Genomic DNA, 9,441 nt, shown 5'->3' with positions numbered 1-9,441 from the left:
TTATATTTGTAATATTTGTTTTAATAAAATCTCAAAAAGGAAGAAAGAAATGCGGTAAATACACATATTTGTGCATACAATATAATGGGTTTTAAAATATAGGCCTACAAACAAATAGGCAAACATATTACCCAAACAATCAACAAAAAAGCTTGTATATACCGTTCCGGGTTACTTGACTGTACACTGTAACCCTTTACTGTAAATTTACAGGCATTTTCTTACAGTATTGTACTGTATTTCCATAATACAGTAAAAGGCTGTATCTTTTACAGAACAGCTGTAAATATACAGCACTTTTCTGTTTTCATACCGATAAATTAGTAATACAGTATCATACTGTAAAGGCGTTGCATTGTGGGATTGATTTCTTTCGCGCCCAGTTCAGTTCAAATGTGAAGCTGACAGACTTCACAACAGGCAAACTTTATTTGTCAGCGGCGGGACTCAACTGGACAGAATAATGATGTTATCACGATAAACCAGTGGTCTGTGCATTTGTGAGCTTCGGTTCGTGTTTCAAACTAGTTGACTGACGCAGCCGAAAATGGAGGACGTTAACTGTTACATGAAGACGGGAGGATTTGAATCATCTGAATAATCTAACTTGCGCGATGATAAGTGGAGTTTAGAGTTTGAGAAGATGGAAAATATTTCAACTGAGTGATACGGTAAGCCAATCTATTTTTTGCGTTCGCATTTCTACAATGTTTCCACGAATGGTTTGATTTTGTGAACAACAATTCACTCTGTTCCACGTCTATGCCAAGTAACGTTAACTTCGATGTCACAATAGGCAACATTTACCATGTCATTTGCGTGACCTGCCTTTAAAATAACTTATATAGCCTATATTATAATTGTTATTATTTTTTTCGTTTCAGGCTTTGTAATCAGTGTTAACGTGTGCGTTAAGATGCTATGGTGTTAATGTTAGTTCTGTGAACGTGCTTTTGAATTGTGTTTAGCTTTTGACCAACACATGAAAACCCATAACGTTAGTCATGTTCCTAACGTGTTTTCAATTGTGATATTCCTGAGTGTCATACATTTCTTTTCTGTAACATCTACATTGACCTCACATTTATCCAGGAATCATGAGGTGGATGCCATGGTCCTACAACTAGCCTAACGTACTCCTTGCACACTTCAAAGAGAAGTATGGTGTTATCCTTCAAGCATATGTAAGTAGAGATTATTCAACAAATATCATTAATCTGAAATGTGTTTAATGTTTTGGTTCTGTTGATCATGGTTGTGCTGGTCCTTTTTAATAATTGTTTCAGGAATTTGCAACTCCATCTGATGTCCAGCAATCTCTACATTTGCCAAAGAGTCATCAGTGTTCAGTGGGTAAGTTAGTACGATAGGGTTTGATGAAAAATAAACAGTAATTTAATGTATTTTTTAAAGAAAATCTTGACATTGACTGTTGGTCTTCTGTTCTTGAATATATGTTCATGAGACTATTAGTGTCGCAGTTATGAGAAATTGAAATTCACCCTAAAAAAGAATACAATCCATGTACATTCTTTTAAGAGATTAATATATATTCATTGTGTTTGTTGTAACAAGAAGTTACACGTCTATCGAGTACAGAAGACCAATGGCCAGGGTCAGGATTTTCATAAAATATTATATTTTGGTTTGATTTTTACTAAACCCCAGAACGTTTGAAATATACAGCACGTCACATACTATCCATTCTGTGATAATTAAGTTTTTTTTTTTTAAACCTTGATGCTGGTTCCTATTCACAGGCTTTATATAGATGAGCGCAAGCTGGACATTTTTATTTTGTGGTCCAAAAATGAAAGAACCGTATACTGCATTAGAACAATGCCATGCAAGTAAATTATGATGTAACTTTAAATTTTAGGTGAACTAACTATAGGTGAACTACTGTAAGAGTAGAGTAAGTGTATCTCAGCCCAATGCAAGTATGCCTTCATTTCAAGTAAAAAAGAAGCTGCAAATAATTCCTTTTTTAAAACAATTTTAGATAATCTTAGCTTCTGCTAAGATTATCTAAAATTGTTTTAAAAAAGGAATTATTTGCAGCTTCTTTTTTACTTGAAATGAAGGCATACTTGCAGCACATTCTCATGCTATAAAAACTTGTCCTGGTTTATAAAAAATGTGCAGTTTACTACATACATTCATGAAATGCCATAAAATTCATAATCCTAAATGTATATGCTTTACTAACAGACAGTCCAGTGGTCTGCATTGTCTGAAATTGCTTAGCCATAGACGGGCAGACAGAGTGGTAAGGGTACAAGAAATATAAAACATATTTTTATTGGCAACATATGTGTGGAAGAATCAAATGTGTTCTGCAAAATTGTGTGGTTGTGAATTGTGTGTGTATATATATATATAATTATTTAATTTGTTCAATTACAGGTCAATCTAAGCAACCAGCACTGGATGTTAAGTTTTGGAAGGTCAAGGTGTGTGTGAAGGAGCACAGCCCGACTTCATCACTGGCCTGGCAGCGCTGTTTGCCTCCTCCTTCAGCTTGCAGTACCAGGAAGAGGCAGCATGCACCCTTGAGTTTGTTCAGAGGTTAGTCATTAGCATATTTGCTATACATATATTTTAGACTGAATTGTGTCACTAACCTTGTCTTGACAGTATTTTTTGAGACAAAACAATGGCACTCACATATTTTAAGATATGTCAGTGCAAGTTGTTTTCAGTTAAACGAACACTCCACCATTTTTTCATGTTAAACTATGTTATTCCCTTAAAGGACAAGTTCAGTATTTTACACTTAAAGCCCTGTTTTCAGATAGTTTCTGATGAAATAGAACGGTTAAGATAAAAATTTGGACACATGCTGCTGTCCCGAGAATTTTCGGTTTCTGTGGTAGCACCCCCCCCACACCTCCACAATGGCTGCATAGGTGCACTGGAATAATCCTTCCTAAAAGGGAAGCTACCACAGAAACCGAAAATTCTCGGGACAGCAGCATGTGTCCAAATTTTGATCTTAACCGTTCTATTTCATCAGAAACGATCTGAAAACAGGGCTTTAAGTGTAAAATACCGAACTTGTCCTTTAACTAAGACGAGTTGATACACACCTCTCTCGTCTCAGTGCGTGCACTCAATCGCTCTGGCGCGCGGCGACACTTTGATAGCACTTAGCTTAGCCCAGTTCATTCATTAGGATCCAAACAGAGATGAAGTTATAAGCAACCAAACACCTCCACGTTTCCCTATTTAAATACAGTTACAAAAGTAGTTACACGACCAAGTATGGTGACACAAAATAAAATGTGGCGTTTTTCTAAGCCGGTAAATTGGATAACTATAATGTATGGCGGAATAGCACTTGCAGCACTTCGACTCTGCGCAGTAATATCATCACTCTGTAGATGATTGTGACTTGTTTGTAGCAGACCCAAAGTGATGATATTACTGCGCAGAGTCGAAGTGCGGCAAGTGCTATTCCGCCATACATTATAGTTCTCCATTTTACCCACTTAGAAAAGTGGCATGTTTTATTTTGTGTCACCATACTTGGTCGTGTAACTACTTGTGTAACTGTATTTAAATAGTGAAACGTGGAGGTGTTTGGTTGCTTATAACTTCATCTCTGTCTGGATCCTAATGAATGAACTGGGCTAAGCTAACTCCTATTAAAGTGTCGCGGCGCGCCAGAGCGATTGAGTGCACGCACTGAGACGAGAGAGGTATGCATCAACTCCTCTTAGTTAAGGGAATAACATAGTTTAATATGAAAAAACGGTGGAGTGTTCCTTTAAGCCAGCTCAAACATGCATTTTAGTCTGGTAAATGTCATGTTTAACATTATCATGTAGTCATGTATGCAATAAACACAATGTAATTTAAACATTAATTATTGAAGTCACAAAGGTTTGGACTAGATTCTGGCAATGCGTGCTCTACATAAACAGAGAGTCATGGCTGCCTTTCCACTGATAACTTTGATGGGACCTGATGAGGGGATGGTTTTGTTAATAAGCTGGGTGATAAGTAGACAAAAAAAAGTTGTAGAATAAAACTTTAAATCTGGTAACCCCACTTCCAAAAGTTAAACGGCCACAAGAAGATAAAATGTAGTGTTTATGACAGTGCGCATTTAAACTGACACATTGAGTTGATGTATGTAACCCAGTGCAGAAAAATATCAGTTATTGATTACAACATCCAACATAGCATTTTTTTTCATGTTGTTCAGTTTTATCCAAACAAACTAGTCGTTAAAACAGACATCTCTCTCTCTCTCTAAATATATACACTCAGTCAATAATTCTTTTTTCTTTTTCTTTTCTGCCTTTTAGATGCTTTTTTGACATCAATCCTGAACATGGATCAAAAACAAAGAAAGGACAAGTAACTTGAAAGAAAACTGCCCAAGTTGTGCAAAAAAAAGAATTTTGTTTGCACTTTTATGGACTTTAAAACAGACACTGCCATTATAAAGCTTGGAAGAGCCAGGACATTTTTAATATAACTCTGATTGTATTCGTCTGAAAGAAGAATGTCATATACACTAGGATGAGTTGAGGGTGAGTAAATTATGGACTAATTTTCATTTTTGGGTATCCCTTTAATTAAGTGCTATGTGTTAACTGTTTTTTGTTTTGTGTTAAATTTTCATTTTACATGTTTTAAAAAATTGTCAGCCAATATGTTTACATAAGGAAATGTTCTGGTCTTTGCTTTTTACCAAAATAAATGTTTTAAAACCTAACGTTGGTTTCTTTCTATTTCCTAGTGTGACTACTCTTATAAAACTTTAAAGAATAATATTTTTAATAGTTAATAGTTATATAGTAATTAATAGTAATAGTGTAGACAACAGTTTAATACTGTAAAATTATGTGGTACAGTATATACTGCATTTGGTAATTACAGTGCAGTACTGTAAATGCTGTTTACAGTATTAGCTCTGTAAAATTACAGTATGTGGCTGGCAACCCAGCTGCCAGTATTTTACTGTAAATTTACAGTGAAATGTTTTACAGTACAATACTGTAAATGCTGTTTACAGTACTTGTTCTGTAAAAATACAGTATGTGGCTGGCAACCCAGCTGCCAGTATTTTACTGTAAATTTACAGTGAAAAGTTTTACAGTGTAACCCTGTTCCCTGAAAAAGCGGAACGAGATGCTGCGCTGCTTAGCGCATTGGGAACGTCTTTAAACGTGACCTGCTGTGAAAATAGTGTGTAAACACGTCGATGGAATCGACCGGAAGTAATATAGCCTCGGTCGGTGACGTCATCGGCGCGCGTCATCGGCGCGCACCCGCGACGCGAGGCTATAAATAGATGAGCCGCAGGTGCATCGTCAGGATATTTTGTCTGAAGAGCAGTCCTGGGACATCATCAGCACGGCAAAGCAGCGCAGCATCTCGTTCCGCTTTTTCAGGGAACAGGGTTACAGTCAAGTAACCCGGAACGTTCCCTTTCAAAAGCTACAATCGATGCTGCGCTGCTTAGCGCATTGGGAACGAGTATACCCACGCCGCCGTGCTTGGTGTCTGGACTCCTTACGGTTGTGTAGGTGTGCTCACAAGAAACGCAGGAAAGCCCTAGACATTAGCTTGCGATGTCGACTCAAGGACGTGAGAGCCCGGAGTGGTATGAACATCCAAACTATAAAATCTTATGAATGTGTGTGGAGAGGACCAGCCTGCCGCATCACAAACAAACTGCAAGGGGGCACCTCTTGCCAAGGCAGCAGAGGAGGCGACCCCTCTGGTGGAGTGAGCCCTTAGACCCGTTGGCGAAGCTTGGCCGCGCGCCTCATAGGCAAGAGCAATAGCATCCCTGACCCAATGTGACATGGTCTGTTTAGTGGCGGCAGCACCTCTGTTGCTGCCCCCATAACAAACGAATAGTTGCTCTGACTTACGCCACTGGCTAGTGCGGTGGACGTAGGCCTGAAGAGCACGGACTGGACACAGTCTGTGAGATCTCTCCTGCTCCGGCGTTATGAACGGTGGAGGGCAGAAGGCCTCTAGAGTGACCGGATGCACAGCCGAGAATGGTACCTTAGGCAGGTAATCAGGATGAGGATGCAAAATCACTTTCACCATTCCTGGGGCAAAGTCTAAGCAGGGTGGCGATATTGACAGAGCCTGCATGTCCCCGATTCTTTTTAGAGAGGTTATAGCCATAAGAAAAACCATCTTTAGGGTCAGAAGTTTATCAGACGCTGACTCTAGAGGTTCAAAGGGGGTCTCAACCAGACCCTCGAGGACTACTGCTAAGTCCCATGAAGGGATCTTGGTTCTGACGGAAGGCCTCAGTCTTCTGGCCCCACGAATGAAGCGAGTGAGCAGAGGATTTCTCCCGAGTGGGACCCCGTCAACCAAGGCGTGGCAAGCCGAAAGAGCGGCCACATAAACCTTGAGAGTGGCGGGGCATGTGCCTGTTGATAACTTTTCCTGCAGGAAATCCAGAACTGAAGCAATCTGGCAGTTGACCGGATCTGCATTATGTACAACACACCACCTTTCAAAAACACCCCATTTGTTGGCATAACTCTTTCTAGTGGAGGAGGCCCTAGCACTTAGAATGGTCTCAATAACGGCAGGCGAAAGCCCAGTGTCCCTCAGTTGGTACCCATCAGGGGCCAAACATGAAGGTTCCACAGGTCGGGCCTGGGATGGAATATCGTGCCTTCCGCCTGGGACAGAAGGTCCCTCCTCTCCGGAATCGCCCAAGGCGAGCCGTTGAGGAGAGATATTATCTCTGAGAACCATACTCTGTTCGGCCAACGCGGCGCTATCAGTAAGAGGCAAGACCCTTGCTGGCGAACTCTGGCTAGAACTCCTGGGAGCAGAGCCACTGGAGGAAACGCATAAAGGCGCATTTTGGGCCATGTGTGCGCCATCGCATCCAGACCCAGGGGGGCTGGGTGACTCAGAGAGAAGTAGAGGGGACATTGCGCTGTCTGATGGGAGGCGAAGAGGTCCACCTCCGCTTCGTAAAATCTGGTCCAGATCTGTTTTATTACTTCTGGGTGGAGTTTCCATTCCCCCATTGGTAATTTCTGCCTGGACAGTAAATCCGCTCCCACATTCAGATACCCCGGAATGTAAACTGCCCTGATTGACAGGAACTTTTCCTGGGCCCAGAGAAAAATCTGCCTCGCTATTCTGTTCAGATTGCGTGAGCGCAGACCTCCCTGGTGATTTATGTAAGAGACTGCCGCTGTGTTGTCCACCCGCACTAGGACATGACAGCCTCTCAGCTGAGGGAGAAAGTATTTCAGGGCCAGAAATACAGCCATCAACTCGAGGCAGTTGATGTGCCAATCGAACTGATGACCCTCCCATTCCCCTTGAGCTGGACGACCACTTAAGACCGCTCCCCAGCCCATCAGGGAGGCGTCTGTCGTTAGCAATTTGCGACGACAAGGCGCCCCTAAAGTGGGACCCAAGGCGAGGAACCGGGGTCTGAGCCACAGAGATAGTGTACGAAGCCCTCGGCGCGTCACTTTTATTTGCCTTTGAGGATTGGCCCTTGGATGAAATCCCCTGGCCTTTAGCCACAACTGAAACGGTCTCATGTGCAACAGCCCCAAAGGAATCACCGTGGATGCTGAGGCCATGAAACCTAACATTCTTTGGTACTGACGAACAGTACGATCTTGGCCTAACCTGACTTTGCCCATGGTTAGCCGAATGGTCTCGATTCGAGCGGGAGACAATTGTGCCCGCATCGTGATCGAATCCCAAACGACTCCGAGATAAGTCGTTCTCTGGGCAGGAGAAAGAACACTTTTCTTGGTGTTGATTTTCAACCCTAGAGAAACTAGATGAGCTAACACAATGTCTCTGTGTTGAAGCGCCATCCTTTGCGAATGTGCTAGTATTAGCCAATCGTCTATGTAATTCAAAATGCGAATGCCCTGGAGTCTTAGTGGAGCCAGAGCTGCATCCATGCATTTGGTGTATGTGCGGGGTGACAAGGCTAGGCCAAATGGAAGAACCCGAAATTGGTAAGCCTCGCCCCCGAAAGCGAACCTCAGGAACTTCCTGTGTTGTGGCAATATTTGTATGTGAAAATATGCGTCCTTCAGATCGATCGTGACGAACCAATCGCGATGTTGTATTTGCGACACGACCGTCTTGACGGTTAACATCTTGAACTTGAGCGCTTTGACTGTACGGTTTAAGCCTCGAAGATCTAAGATTGGACGCAACCCCCCGTCCTTTTTGGGGACCAGGAAGTATCTGCTGTAATAGCCCGACTCCCTCTCTGGCAGAGGAACATGTTCTATGGCCTCTTTGCTCAGAAGAGTTTGTAGCTCTTGTGACAGTACATGCATCAGCTCCGGTCTTACGGAAGTGGAGACCACGCCGTTGAAACGCGGAGGATGATGAATAAATTGGATTCTGTATCCTATCTGTACTGTGCTTAGTACCCAAGCAGAAATGCCTGGCAGAAGTTCCCACGCTGCCAGACTCTCTGATAGTGGTATCAGCTTTAACACTTCCTTTTGATGGAATGTTAGATGTTCCGCATCCTGGATGAGAGCAGGAAGTAACGGAACATCTAACATTTCGCTGGAAACCGCTGCCCCCCGAGGCACCAGAGGTGGCGGGGATGGAGAGGTTTCGTGGGGGTAACGAGGAGAGGCGGTTAGATATAATACGCGCCCCGTCCCGCGGGGGGCTACCCCCACCAGACTGGGCGCCAGACCATCAGGACTTCTTCTTTCTGTTGATGATAGTCCTGAGGTCTGGCTTGGGAGGTTGCTGAGCCTGACGAGCCTGTCTCCAATTCTTGTTAGGGGGAGCTCGGCTCGCCACGCTCTGCTTTTTCACCTCCCTAGGTCTTGAAGGGCCGGGGAGAGGTTGGGTGGCCGATGGCCCCTCCCCTTGAGTGCGGCGAGGAAGGAACTGAACAAACGCCTCCTCATGTTTCTTAACCTCCCTGAACCTGGTGACTACTGTGTTGACCGAGTCGCCAAACAGGCCAGAGGGAGAAACCGGGGAGTCAAGAAGAAAGACACGGTCCTTGTCTTTTATCCCCGTGAGGTTGAGCCACAGATGCCTCTCCGTGCTAACCAAAGCAGACATAGAACGGCCGATGGCACGGGCCGTTTGCTTAGTGGCACGGAGAGACAGGTCTGTGGCTCGGCGCAGTTCAGAAAACGCTTCCTCGTCTATCGTAGTACCCGCACTCAGGTCCTTCAAGAGGTCAGCCTGGTACGCCTGTAACACAGCCATTGTGTGCAGCGCAGCACCAGCCTGACCTGCAGCTTGGTAAGCTTTACCCACGAGCGAAGATGTAACTCTACACGGCTTCGAGGGGAGGGTAGGTTTTTTAAGTGAAGATGCAGACCCAGGCGAGAGATAGCTCGCGAGCGTCTCTTCAACCTGGGGCATCTCCGCATACCCTCGCGCCTTCGCACCCACGATAGTCGAAAAAGTCGACGTCGAGGGCACGAA

The 9,441-nt window shown here is 43.5% G+C and overlaps 1 long non-coding RNA gene across 1 annotated transcript; it reads left to right on the top strand.

Annotated features, from left to right (window-relative positions):
• The first annotated feature begins 262 nt into the window (after nucleotides 1-262).
• LOC306983616 lies at nucleotides 263-4,724 on the top strand. Its single transcript, XR_013794399.1, has 5 exons — nucleotides 263-671; nucleotides 1,093-1,184; nucleotides 1,287-1,353; nucleotides 2,407-2,568; nucleotides 4,314-4,724. It is a non-coding gene; the product is annotated as an uncharacterized lncRNA (long non-coding RNA).
• The last annotated feature ends 4,717 nt before the right edge of the window (nucleotides 4,725-9,441 follow it).

Source organism: Phoxinus phoxinus (genome assembly GCF_949152265.1).
Source record: "Phoxinus phoxinus genome assembly, chromosome: 16".
Classification (NCBI taxonomy): domain Eukaryota; kingdom Metazoa; phylum Chordata; class Actinopteri; order Cypriniformes; family Leuciscidae; genus Phoxinus; species Phoxinus phoxinus.
The sequence above is the reverse complement of the archived record's forward strand: the minus strand, read 5'-3'. Positions and strand labels throughout refer to the sequence as shown.